We start from the raw sequence: 12,865 nt of genomic DNA on the forward strand, positions 1-12,865 counted from the left end.
AACAAAAGCCGAAAACGAAAAAAGGCAAGGATACAAACAATACTCCTCAGTTTGTACAGAATAACTGAGCCTGGAGAGGCTTGCCGAAATAATACTCCCACAGAATAATTGAGCCTGGAGAGGCTTGCCGAAATAATACTCTCTCAGAATAATTGAGCCTGGAGAGGCTTGCCGAAACTCTCTCAGAATAATTGAGCCTGGAGAGGCTCGCCGAAATAATACTCTCTCAGAATAACTGAGCCTGGAGAGGCTCGCCGAAATAATACTCTCTCAAAATAATTGAGCCTGGAGAGGCTCGCCGAAATAATACTCTCTCAGAATAACTGAGCCTGAAGAGGCTTGCCAAAATAATGCTCCTCAGAGACATTTCTGTACAGAAAAAGCCAAAACCAACAAAAAAGACAAAAATACAGAAAAAGCCAAAATCAACAAAAAATACAGAAAAAGCCGAAATCAACAAAAAAGGCAAAAACACAGAAAAAGCCAAAATCAACAAAAAAGGCAAAAACACATAAAAAGCCAAAATCAACAAGAAGGCAAAATACAGAAAATCCAGCAAATTATACAGAATAACTGAGCCTGGAGAGGCTTGCCAAAATAATACTCTCCAAAAGACATCTCAGCTTGCATTCTTGGGCTGAACAAGAAAAGCAACTCATCGTACAGAATAACTGAGTCTGGAGAGGCTTGCCGAAATAATACTCATACAGAAATAACTGAGCCTGGAGAGGCTTGCCGAAATAATACTCCTTCAGAATAACTGAGCCTGGAGAGGCTTGCCGAAATAATACTCTCTCAGAATAATTGAGCCTGGAGAGGCTTGCCGAAACAATACTCTCTCAGAATAATTGAGCCTGGAGAGGCTTGCCGAAACAATACTCTCTCAGAATAATTGAGCCTGGAGAGGCTTGCTGAAATAATACTCCCCAACTGTACAAAATAATTGAGCCTGGAGAGGCTCGCAGAAATAATACTCCCCAGAGAAACCTCAGCTTAAGCTCATGGAACAAATCCCCAGCGAGAGCTATCAAAGCAAGATCGTCAAAATCCCCAATGGAAGCGCGATCATCCAAAGCAAAATATTCAGTCAAAGGACTTGAAACTTCCTCAGTAGAAGATAGCTCTCTGACTCGAGCGCTGAGTGAGGCTAAGCCTGCAGAGGCTTCCTAAATAATACTCTGGGATACATAAGATCCCCAAATCCCCAGTCGCCTACTCAAGAGGCACCCCTACAAAAGGAGAAAAATAAAAAAAAAAAATCAATAACCATTCCCCAAGCGGAATCCGGCACTCAGCCGAACACCAAACATCAAGATAATTCGCCTACTCAGAGGCACTCCTTCAAAAAGAGGAAAAATCGAAAGATCAATAATCATTCCCCAAGCGGAATTCGGCATTCAGCCAATCATTGAACGTCAAGATGATCCGCCTAACAGAAGAGGCTAATCACAACAAAACGACAAAATCCCCCAACGGATGATAGCCTACATAGAGGCAACAAAACCAGAAAAACAAAAAGAGTCACCCGAATAAGGATAACCGGGATACTCCACCATCGTCGAAAGGACGTCAGCCAATCATAAGGCACCGCTCATCTCAGAAAGAGCATCTTCGTGTCTACACCCCAGGGAAACAGAAATTCCTCAATGGGCACCAACTATGCAAAGGAAAGTTGGGACACAAGAACCTATGAGTAACTACACATCCCCTAGACGGATCCCTGCGTTATCCAGCCCTCAGTGGCACAAAAATCAAAAACAATCGTCAAAGCAGCATCGTGGACTGTGGAGACAAAATCAAAATCAACATCCAGAACCCCCAGTGGATAATAGCCTACATAGAGGCTACAAAATCAGAAAATCAAAGAGAGACACCCGAATAAGGATAATCGGGATACTCCACCAACGTCAAAGGACGTCAGCCAAACATAAGGCATCGCTCAATTCAAGAAGAGCATCTGTGTCTACACCCCAAGGAGTCAGAAATTCCCCATGGGTACCAACTATGCAAATGCAAGTTGGGGCACAAGAACCTATGAATGACTGCACATCCCCTAGATGAATCCCTGTGTTATCCAGCCCTCAGTGGCACAAAATCAAAAACAATCGTCAAAACAGCATAGTGGACTGTGGAGACAAAAAATCATCTCAGATCCCTGGAGAGGGCAAACTCACGCTACCCGGTTGTCAGGAACACGGAGGTATGCAACTACCCCGAGGTTGTCAAGAACACGGAGGTAAAGCCTGGAGAGGCGGTACTCACAACTTCCAGCTCGGGCGTCGAGTGAAGTTGAGCCTGGAGAGGCGGTACTCACAGCTTCCAGCTTGGGCGGCAAGCGAAGCTAACCCTGGAGAGGGCAAACTCAACTGCCTAGGATGTCAAAAGCACCGAAGCAGAGCCTGGAGAGGCGGTACTCACAGCTTCCAGCTTGGGCGGCAAGCGAAGCTAACCACTGGAGAGGGCAAACTCAACTGCCTAGGATGTCAGAAGCACCGAAGCAGAGCCTGGAGAGGCGGTACTCACAGCTTCCAGCTTGGGCGGCAAGCGAAGCTAACCCTGGAGAGGGCAAACTCAACTGCCTAGGATGTTAGAAGCACCCAAGCAGAGCCTGGAGAGGCGGTACTCACAGCTTCCAGCTTGGGCGGCAAGCGAAGCTAACCCTGGAGAGGGCAAACTCAACTGCCTAGGATGTCAGAAGCACCAAAGCAGAGCCTGGAGAGCCGGTACTCACAGCTTCCAGCTTGGGCGGCAAGCGAAGCTAAGCCTGGAGAGGCGGTACTCACAACTTCCAGCTCGGGCGTCGAGTGAAGTTGAGCCTGGAGAGGCAGTACTCACGCTACCAGAGTGTTCAGAAGCACGGAGGTATGCAGCTTCCGGCTCGGGCGACGAGCGAAGCAAAACCTGGAGAGGCTACTCAGCAATTTTCCACCGGAAGACACTACAAGTCGGAAGCACGGCCTTATTCCCCGGACAATTGGGTCAACTCCTTTACTTATCAACCGGTACACTAAAAGGCCGTTTGACTAAGTAAAGGGGGGGCAGCTGTAGACCCCTAAAATTTTCCGGGTCGGAAATAAGACTCGAAGACTCTCGAAGATCAAAGGAAAGTCAGCCGGAAGGACTCCTGGAAGACCCTGGAAGACCCTAGGATGACAATCTGTAGGTTTAGAGGTCTTAGAGTAGCAAAAAATAAGAAAGTGGAGGGAATGAAGCCCAATACGGCCTCCCAAAAGTTCAGTACGGCCGTATTGAACATTTTAAACTACAATACGGCCGCACTGAACTCAATACGGCTGTATTGAAGTTTCTGAACTTCAATACGGCTGCATTGAATTCAATACGGCTGCACTGAACTTCAATACGGCTGCACTGAACTTCAATACGGCCGTATTGAATTCAATACGGCCGTATTGAATTCAATACGGCCGTATTGTAGTTCAAAACTTCAATACGGACCGTATTGACCCCCAGAGACCGTATTGCGCCTCATCCCTATAAATATGACGTCAATTGGATGTCATTCTACACTTTTGGACTGAGTTTTAACCCTCTTCTTGAGTATTCTGGGTTTTTTTGAGCAGTGCTCTGCCTAGAAATCACTCGGACAGTTGATCCGACGAAGTTCTTGAGTCACGAGCCATTTGCTTGAGTCTCGAACCTAGTCGAAGGGAAATCCTCCGGATTTCCATAGTTAAAATTTTATATGAGGGAGCGAGTGGTCTTGTAGAGGGAGGGAACGCCAAAACGCTTCCCAATTTCTGTCAAGATATATAAGAAAGCACGCTTCAAAGGTTTATCTCTTTAAAGTCCCTTCTTTTACCGCTTTCTGTGTGTACATATTTAAACTGTCATCATGTAGATAGTTAATTTATAATAGCTTAGAATAAATAGGGGTAATTTAGTAATTTCGCACTATTATTTTTAAATAATCTGTCATAGGGAACCCGAAAGGGGCGCTGTGGGGTGCTAACACCTTCCCCACGCGTAACCGACTCCCTTACCCGACTCTGGTTGTAATGGCCGAAGTCGATTTTTGAATCGATTGCCTTAAACCTCTTTTTCCAATGTTTTGAGTAAAACATTGGTGGCGACTCCATGAACCCTTCCTTTTTATGAAAACCGCTAATCCATGGAGGGTCCCGCTTGGGATTAACATGGATTGGTGAGCCTTTTAATAAAATTGCTCGTTTGACGAGGTCTCAGTTTGAGAATAAGTCATTCTAGCAATCCATATTTTTAAACAAATAAAAGAGTCCAACCATCCTTCGCGAATGCCAAAAGCCCGTTTCGGGCCGGTGGCGACACTCATACAACTCCTTTATATTATCAAATCCAAGAATTTGAGAGCCCAAGGAAAAGAGTAATGAGTGTCTTCTAGATAAAGCATCTGCCACTACGTTATTCTTTCCCTTCTTGTATTTGATAATGTAAGGAAATTGCTCAAGATATTCTACCCACTTGGCATGTCTCTTGTTCAACTTCCCTTGCCCTCTAATGTACTTAAGTGACTCATGATCGGTGTGTATGATAAACTCTCTAGTCACTAAGTAATGCTCCCATACTTGGAGGGCTCTAATAAGGGCATAAAGCTCCTTGTCATAGGTGGGATAATTCAAGGTGGCCCCATGAAATTTTTCACTAAAGTAAGCAATGGGGTGGCCTCCTTGAAGTAACACGACACCTATGCCAAAACCGGATGCATCACATTCTAGCTCAAAGGTTTGAGCAAAGTTTGGGAGGGTTAGAATGGGTGCATTGGTGAGCTTTTCCTTAAGAGCATTGAAAGCTTTTTCTTGGGCTTCACCCCAAATGAAAGGGACATCCTTCTTAACAAGCTCATTAAGAGGGGATGCAAGTGTGGAGAAGTCTTTGACAAATCTTCTATAGAAGCTTGCTAAACCATGGAAGCTCCTCACATCTCCCACACTTTTTGGGGTGGGCCAATCTTGGATGCCTTTTTATTTTCTCAGGGTCAACTTGCACTCCCTCTTTGCCAACTATAAAGCCCAAAAAGTTCACATTGTCTTTACAAAAGGTGCATTTCTCTAAGTTGGCATAGAGGTGGTTGTCCCTAAGAATTATTAACACTTCCCTTAGATGCCCAAGATGCTCACCTAAGGATTTGCTAAAAATTAAAATGTCATCAAAATATACAACTACAAATTTCCCTATGCAATCCCTAAGTTCATGATTCATGAGACGCATGAAAGTGCTAGGGGCATTAGTGAGACCAAAAGGCATCACTAACCATTCATACAAACCAAACTTGGTTTTAAAAGCAGTTTTCCATTCATCACCCTCTTTGATTCTAATTTGATGATAACCACTCTTAGGATCAATTTTGGAGAATATGATTGCCCCATGTAGTTCATCCAACATATCATCTAGCCTAAGGATTGGGTGCCTATATTTTATGGTGATGTTATTGATGGCTCTACAATCCGTGCACATCCTCCACTTTCCATATTTCTTAGGCACCAAAAGAACGGGAACGGCACAAGGGCTAAGGCTCTTTTGAACCCAACCCTTCTTCAACAAGTCTTCAACTTGAGATTCTATCTCTTTGGTCTCTTGAGGGTTAGTCCTATAGGCGGGCCTATTAGGATGACTAGCCCCCGGTATGAGGTCTATTTGATGTTCTATTCCTCTTAAAGGTGGAAGCCCACTTGGAAATTCTTGAGGGAATAGGGCATCAAATTCCTTCAAAAGTTTTTGAACCTCTTGAGGTAGAGACTCAAGTTCATGACTAGTGGCAACTAGTGTCTCTTTGAAATAGAGGAGGTATAAAGGTTTCTCAAGCAAAAATGTTTTTTTGATGTCATTTTTAATGGATAAGTGACTTTTGTGAGCAACTTCTTTAGAGGGGACACTTGCCTCTAAACTTGATACCTTTTCTTCCCCTTCTTTAGCTTTTAAGGGGAGACCTTTTTCTTTCTTTCTTTTGTTTTCTTATTATTTTTTTTTATCCTCTTCTCTTTTGGCTTTCATTTTGAGTTGGTCCTCACTCACTTGGGAAGGTGATAGAGGACACAACACAATTTTCTTGCCCAAGTGGTGGAAACTTATTTTATTAGAAAGGCCTTCATGAATAGTTTTCTTGTCAAATTGCCAAGGCCTTCCAAGTAAAATGTGACTAGCATCCAATGGCACTATATCACATAAAATTTCATCTTTAAACTGTTAGAAAAGAATGGCACAATCCAAGAGGGGGGTGAATTGGATTCTATGACCCTTTAAAAATTATCAGAGTATTTAGGATCTTTATTTCACTTTTAAACTTTTCTAAGACTGAATTTTCAAATGAAGCTTTTCTAAAGACTTGTTATGAAAATATGAATGCAATATGCTTACTTGATTACAACATAATGAGGTTCAACAATAATGCTCTAATTCAGATTTAAACTGACAAAATTCACATACACTTGTTAATCAAGTTTTATCTTCTTTAAAGTTCAACCAAGAAATTACACAATGTAAAAGATAAGGTAGAAGAAGATTGTACAAGTCTTTTATACTGGTTCAGCCACTCCACATGTGACCTACATCCAGTCCTTAATCAACACCTGATTAAGAATTGCTCCACTATCTTTAAGCAAGAAGGTTTACAAGCACACACACATGCATATACTTCAACACTAAAAGATAACCACTTTCTTGACCCCAAGAAAACACCCCTTGTAGAACCCACTACAAGAAACCTTATTACTTGAGAAACCCTTCTCAAGATTTTCCACAAAGATTCACAAAGAATAAAAGGAATGAATTCACCTGGAATTCTTGAACAAATCTTTATCTTCCCCTTTCAAGAATATGATGATGATGATCTTCTATCAAAGCTTTTCACAAATGTTTTCACTCTTGGATTTCACAAAGAAAACACTCCAAGATGTCACAAAGACTCACAAAAATGTTTTTCCCAAATTGATTATCAGTTCTAACTCATGTTTGAAGTTTCTCAAGGTTCAAACTATTTATAAAAGTTTCAGACACAGATAATCGATTATTTTAAAGAATAATCGATTATTTTGTTCTTCAGATTTTCTGGAAATCAACCAAGAACAATATAATCGATTATTTAGCTGGATAATCGATTATTCCAGAGAGTTGTTCCTGGGATAATCGATTATTTTGGCAAATAATCGATTATTACAGCAAGGCATTCCACTTAGCCTATTAGCTGAAATAATCGATTATATTTAACAATAATCGATTATTTTGAGTTAGTTCTTAAAACTTCATTTTAAGACTCAAAATAATTTTCCAATGTTTTTAACTCATCATCATATACTCTATACTTATTTTAGATAAGATTTGCTCATGCACAAAGCATACTAAGCAAACAAAATATAGAAACTCATTCAACACAATCTATATCCTAAGTTCTATTACATAGCTCCATCTCATAGCATTTTCTTGATTCTTCTTTGACTTTGTTTTTGTGCTCCAAGTTGTTGTTCTCATGTTGTAATCATCAAAACTCTTCAAGCTTCTCCTAAGCTCAACAATCTCCCCCTTTTTGATGATGACAATCCATGATTTCATGACAACCCATGATTTCATATAACCCAATGTTATAATCTTCAGCCATTGTGCCTTCTTCAGCCATTGTGCCTTTAATTCATTCCAACCTGCACAATACACACACACAAGCACAATACCTGCAAAACAACTATATACACACAACATACCATTTCTCCCCCTTTGGCATTATCAAAAACAAAGTAAGCCAAGTTTAACACTAATAGGCCATATATAGAATATGTCCAGCCACTTGCCAAGAGAGAAACAAAAACATTGGTTCAGCAATCCAAACCAAGTTATTTGTGCATTATTGAGTCACAATTCAAACCAAATTAAGCCAAGAAAATATGTCCAAAAAAAACAAAGTATACCAAATAGAACCAAGAATAACCACACATATGCTCACACACAAACAGAGTATTTTGCACCAGCATTCCAAATCAAACTTTGGAATCAAAATCAAGTCAACATCTCAGCAAACCAAACTTCAAATTCATCAAATTTCAAATGTTCAACAATAAAGCAGATAAATTGTTCAGAAATTAAAATCATTACAACCAAATTGAACTAAATTGTTCCAAAACAAAATTAAAAACTCCTAATTAAATCTAATCAAAGAAACAAAACATGGATCAATCCTCATCGTCCGGAATACCAAGTTGGGTCTTGATCAGTCTTACTTCATAATCCAAATCATCAAACCTGTCAAGAATTCGAGAAAACAAGGACTCATGCCTTCTTGACATTTCCATCATTGCATCCATCTTGTTGATCATTATTTGTTCAAATGGTGAGAATGGCTTCAGTTCTAGTTCAGACTCCCTTCCAGGCTCAGCCTCCACCTGTGGTGGCTGATCCTCATCTTGAGACGGAACACCGTCTTCATCTGTTGTCGGCTCCGGTGTAGGGGGTACATCGCCTTTAAACACCCACTTGTCTTCTTGCTTGAGCATCTGTTGTATGGAAAACCGCAAGTGTACGGTTGTCGTCAAGTAATAAATATCGAATCACAGGGACTACGTGTTTGACCTAGAATTACTAGTATTTTAATTTGAATTTTAAAACAGATGGAATTTTTGTTTTGAGATGATAAGATCAGATTCGATGGTAAAAGAGATAGTAATGCAATTAATGAATAAGATAAAACTTTAAGATAAGATAAGGAGATTTCCGGGAATCTAGGGTTCGCACAAAGAGTTCCAACATTATTGAATTATTATTTTCATTAATTAATTCTATTCCATCTTGAAGGTAGTCTTAACCTAATTTAATCCTTGCACCTTCTCAGGCTACGAGGACGTGTTTAATTAAAATTAATCTCTACTCTCGTGGTAATTACGTTCAATTAAACCCATTAAGATCTTTGTTAATCTATTGCTCCTCGAAAGCTTAAATCAACTCTCGTGATTTAACACTCAAGTCTGTTCCTTTAGGTTCCGATAATTAGGTTCTCCTCTCAGTTCATCCCTAATTATCTATGATTATGAAAATTAAGATTAATTGTTTATCATAATTATAATCAAGTTCTCCTCTCAGTTCATCCTTAATTAATGTTATTATGAAAAAACAATAATATTAAAGTTCATATATAAAATATAAAAGAACAGATCAAGAATTGGAATAAAATTAAGAAACTGAATAATGCATTAATAAAGAGGTTCTCAGAGGCTAAGCCCTGATCCCAGAAAAAGGGAAACTACTCGCAGGAGTTCATAGTAGTTCTCCAAGAAAAAAAGAATAAAAGAAAAGCAAACCTTAGAGTCGATGGCACAAGCGCCCAACCTTCTCCAAGTGTCAAAAACTAAAAAAAACTGTCTCCGAAAACAAAAATCCCCGTTCTAGGCTAACCTTATCTAATTTATAACCTAAAAGGGTAAAAAGGTAAAACTACCAAGATAAAAATTACAAAGATAAAATAAAAATAAAACATAAAACTTAAAAAGCTGGGACGCGAAGTGAATCACGGCCGTGACTGAGAATCACGACCGTGATCTTCTCTGGAGCACATCTATGAAGGGTCAGTGGCGTTCACGGGTGTGATTGGGAGTCACGGCCGTGATTTTCTCTGGTGAATCACGGGCGTGATTTAGAATCACGGCCGTGATTTTCCCTGTAGCTCAGCATTTCCTCTTTAATTCTTAAATCTTGATCCTGCTCAGAGAAAACACAACACATACCAAGAAAAGCATAAAATAGGAAAATGATATAAAAATTTATTAAAAACATGAAAGATATGCATGATTATGCTATGAATTCTTGTGAATTAAAGTGCTAAAATACGAGTAAAATACACAACATCAGCATCCGCATGTGATGCAATGAAGACTTTTCAATTTTATTCGAAGCATGCAACATAATTTTTCTTTCACCTGTCAAATCTACTCCAGCATTCTCAAAAATTTTAGACAGCAAAAGAGCATATGGAATTGGTCCGTCTTCCTTTCTCCTTGCTTTCCAAATACAGTCATTTACTAATGACACCCAATCAATTTTAATTTTCTTCTTAATGACATGCATTAGAAAAATGTCATCTCTAGACATCTGAGCATGGTTGTGTAACCTGGGTTTTAACATCCAAGCACTAATAAAAGAAATTAAACGAGAGTTCTTCTTCATACCTCCCGCTAAAAATTTCTCGTAATTGGTGTTTAGAGGATTCCTTTGGCAATCCCGAAATGTGGTCAGCTCTTCAAAATCCCCAAAGTTAAAGGGTTGGGGTTTCTCCTTTCCGGTGCCACTCAGACCCGCAGCCGCTTTCAATGTCGGTCCATCCAACCTGATCAGCTTCCCTTTGACCACAGATTGCATAACCCCTTCATTTGTTGAGGCAAAGCAGAGAAATAACCTAATTAACTCAGGATAGTAGGGTCCATCCATCTCTAAAAATGCCTTCAGCTCTTGGTGCTCCAGAAGGGTTGGAAAGCTAAAACCCTCGTTCTTGAACCAATCAAGCTTTAGGGTCTTCGGAGGAATGATTCTCCGACCGGCGTACCACTCAAAGTAATATTCTTGAGCTTTCTCATCCGCAAACCACTTTGTAATCAGCTGCCCAGAGGGAAGAGGACGTTTGCTCCCCCTCACTTCAAGCTTCCTTGGTCTTTTGGATAAAGATGCCATGGATGGGTCTTGAAGAAAATGAAGAAAAAGAGAGATTTTGAGAGAATTTGAACGGGTTAGGGTTTTGAGGGTTTGAGAGAAAATGAGAGAATGAGAGAATGAGAGGTTATGAGTAGTGTTTTGATGCCCTAGCACGTTCTGGGTATAAGGGTAATGGGTAGTTTTAAGGGTTGGCGCGTAGATAACCGTTTTAGGAAATTTCAAAAAACCGCCCAGATAATCAATTATTTATGCAAATAATCGATTATTTGCATCAGTAAAATCTCTTAAAAATGAAATCTGATATGGATAATCGATTATTTTAAGGATAATCGATTATTACAGAGGGTAGTTTCTCCTAACACAACCCAGATAATTGATTATTTACAGAATAATCGATTATTCCAGTGACTCCTCAGTTTCCACTACTCAGATAATCGATTATTACCCAAGATAATCGATTATTACAGTGACTCTTGAGTTCCTTCTTACCAGATAATCGATTATTACCCAAATAATCGATTATTTCAGAGACTTTTGAAATTCTTCATGCTCCAGATAATCGATTATTACCTTAAGATAATCGATTATTCCAGAGAAGTTTTGCTTCTCTGAAATTTTAACTTCTCAAATTTCACCAAGTCTTTTGTCACTTTTAAATACATTCTTCCACACATATCTAACTTCCATTCTCAAGTGTAGACCCCTAAAATTGTCCGGGTCGGAAATAAGACTCGAAGACTCTCAAAGATCGAAAGAAAGTCAGCCAGAAGGACTCCTAGAAGACCATAGGATGGCTATCTGTAGGTTTAGAGGTCTTAGAGTACCTAAAAATAAGGAAGTGGGAGGTTTGGAGCTCAATACGGCCTCCTTGGAGTTCAGTACGGCCGTACTGCACATTTTGTACTACAATACGGCCGTACTGAAACCAATACGGCCGTATTGAAGTTTCTGTATTTCAATACGGCCGTACTGAATTCAATACGGCCGTTTTGAAGTACAAAAACTCAATACGGGCCGTATTGACCCCAGGGGCCGTACTGCGCCTCATCCCTATAAATAGGACGTCATTTGGACGTCATTGGACACTTTTCCACACAGTTTTGACTCTCTCCTTGAGTATTCTGGGGTTTTTGAGCAGTGTTCTGCCCTAGAAATCGCTCTGAGAGTCAATCCGACGAAGTTCTTGAGTTCTAAGCATTTAGCTTGAGAATTCGAACTAGTCGAAGGGAAATCTTTTTGATTTCCATAGTAAAGATTAATTTTTAGGAAAGGAGCGAGCGAGCGTGTAGTGGGAGGGAGCGCCAAAAAGCCTCCTCACATCTGTTTAGATATATAAAAGCACGCTTCAAGAGGTTTTTCTTAAAATCCCTTCTTTTATTGCTTTCTGATTGTCGCATATTTAATATTGTCATCATGTAGATATTTAATTTATAATCGTTTGTAATAAATAGGGGTAATTTAGTAATTTTACACTGTTATTTATGAAATAATCCATCATAGGGAACCCGAAAGGGGCGTTGTGGGGTGCTAACACCTTCCCCGCACGTAACCGACTCCCTTACCCAACTCTGGTTGTAATGACCGAGGTTGATTTATGAAATCAATTGCCTTATCCCTTTTTCCAATGTTTTGAGTAAAACATTGGTGGCGACTCCAAGAACCCTTCTTTTTGCGAAAACCACTAATCCATGGAGGGTCCCGCTTGGGATTAACATGGATTGGTGAATCATTTTAATAAAATTGTTAGTTCGACAAGGTCTCAGTTTGAGAATAAGTCGTTCTAGCAATCCATCATTTTTTCAAAATCAAAACGAGTCCAACCATCGTCGCGAATGCCAAGGTCCGTTTCGGCGGGTGGCGACAGATGGCGACTCCACTAGGGAAGCCTCGAGAGTCAGTCCCATTTAGTGATGGATTATTTCTAAAATAATAGTTTAAAATTACTTTATTACCCCTCACTTGTATGATAACATGTTTATCTATTTGGCTTTAATAATTGTTGAATGTTTAAATTATCACAATTGTTTGAAATAAAAACTGCACACAAACCTTTGCACACAACAGTTCCCTCTATACCCGGGGGCATGAGTGGAAAGCCATAGGGAGTGGATGTTAGTACGGCCGGTTGTCGAATGGGTCTATAGGTGCCCGTAGACCGTTGTCGGAAAACATCACTCAAGGTGATAACCATGAACTCGAGTCCGACAGTGCGTTGGAACTTTCCATCGACTTACGACGAGAGGAA

Source organism: Cajanus cajan, chromosome 4, assembly GCF_000230855.2.
Source record: "Cajanus cajan strain Asha chromosome 4, NIPB_CcT2T_4, whole genome shotgun sequence".
NCBI lineage: Eukaryota > Viridiplantae > Streptophyta > Magnoliopsida > Fabales > Fabaceae > Cajanus > Cajanus cajan.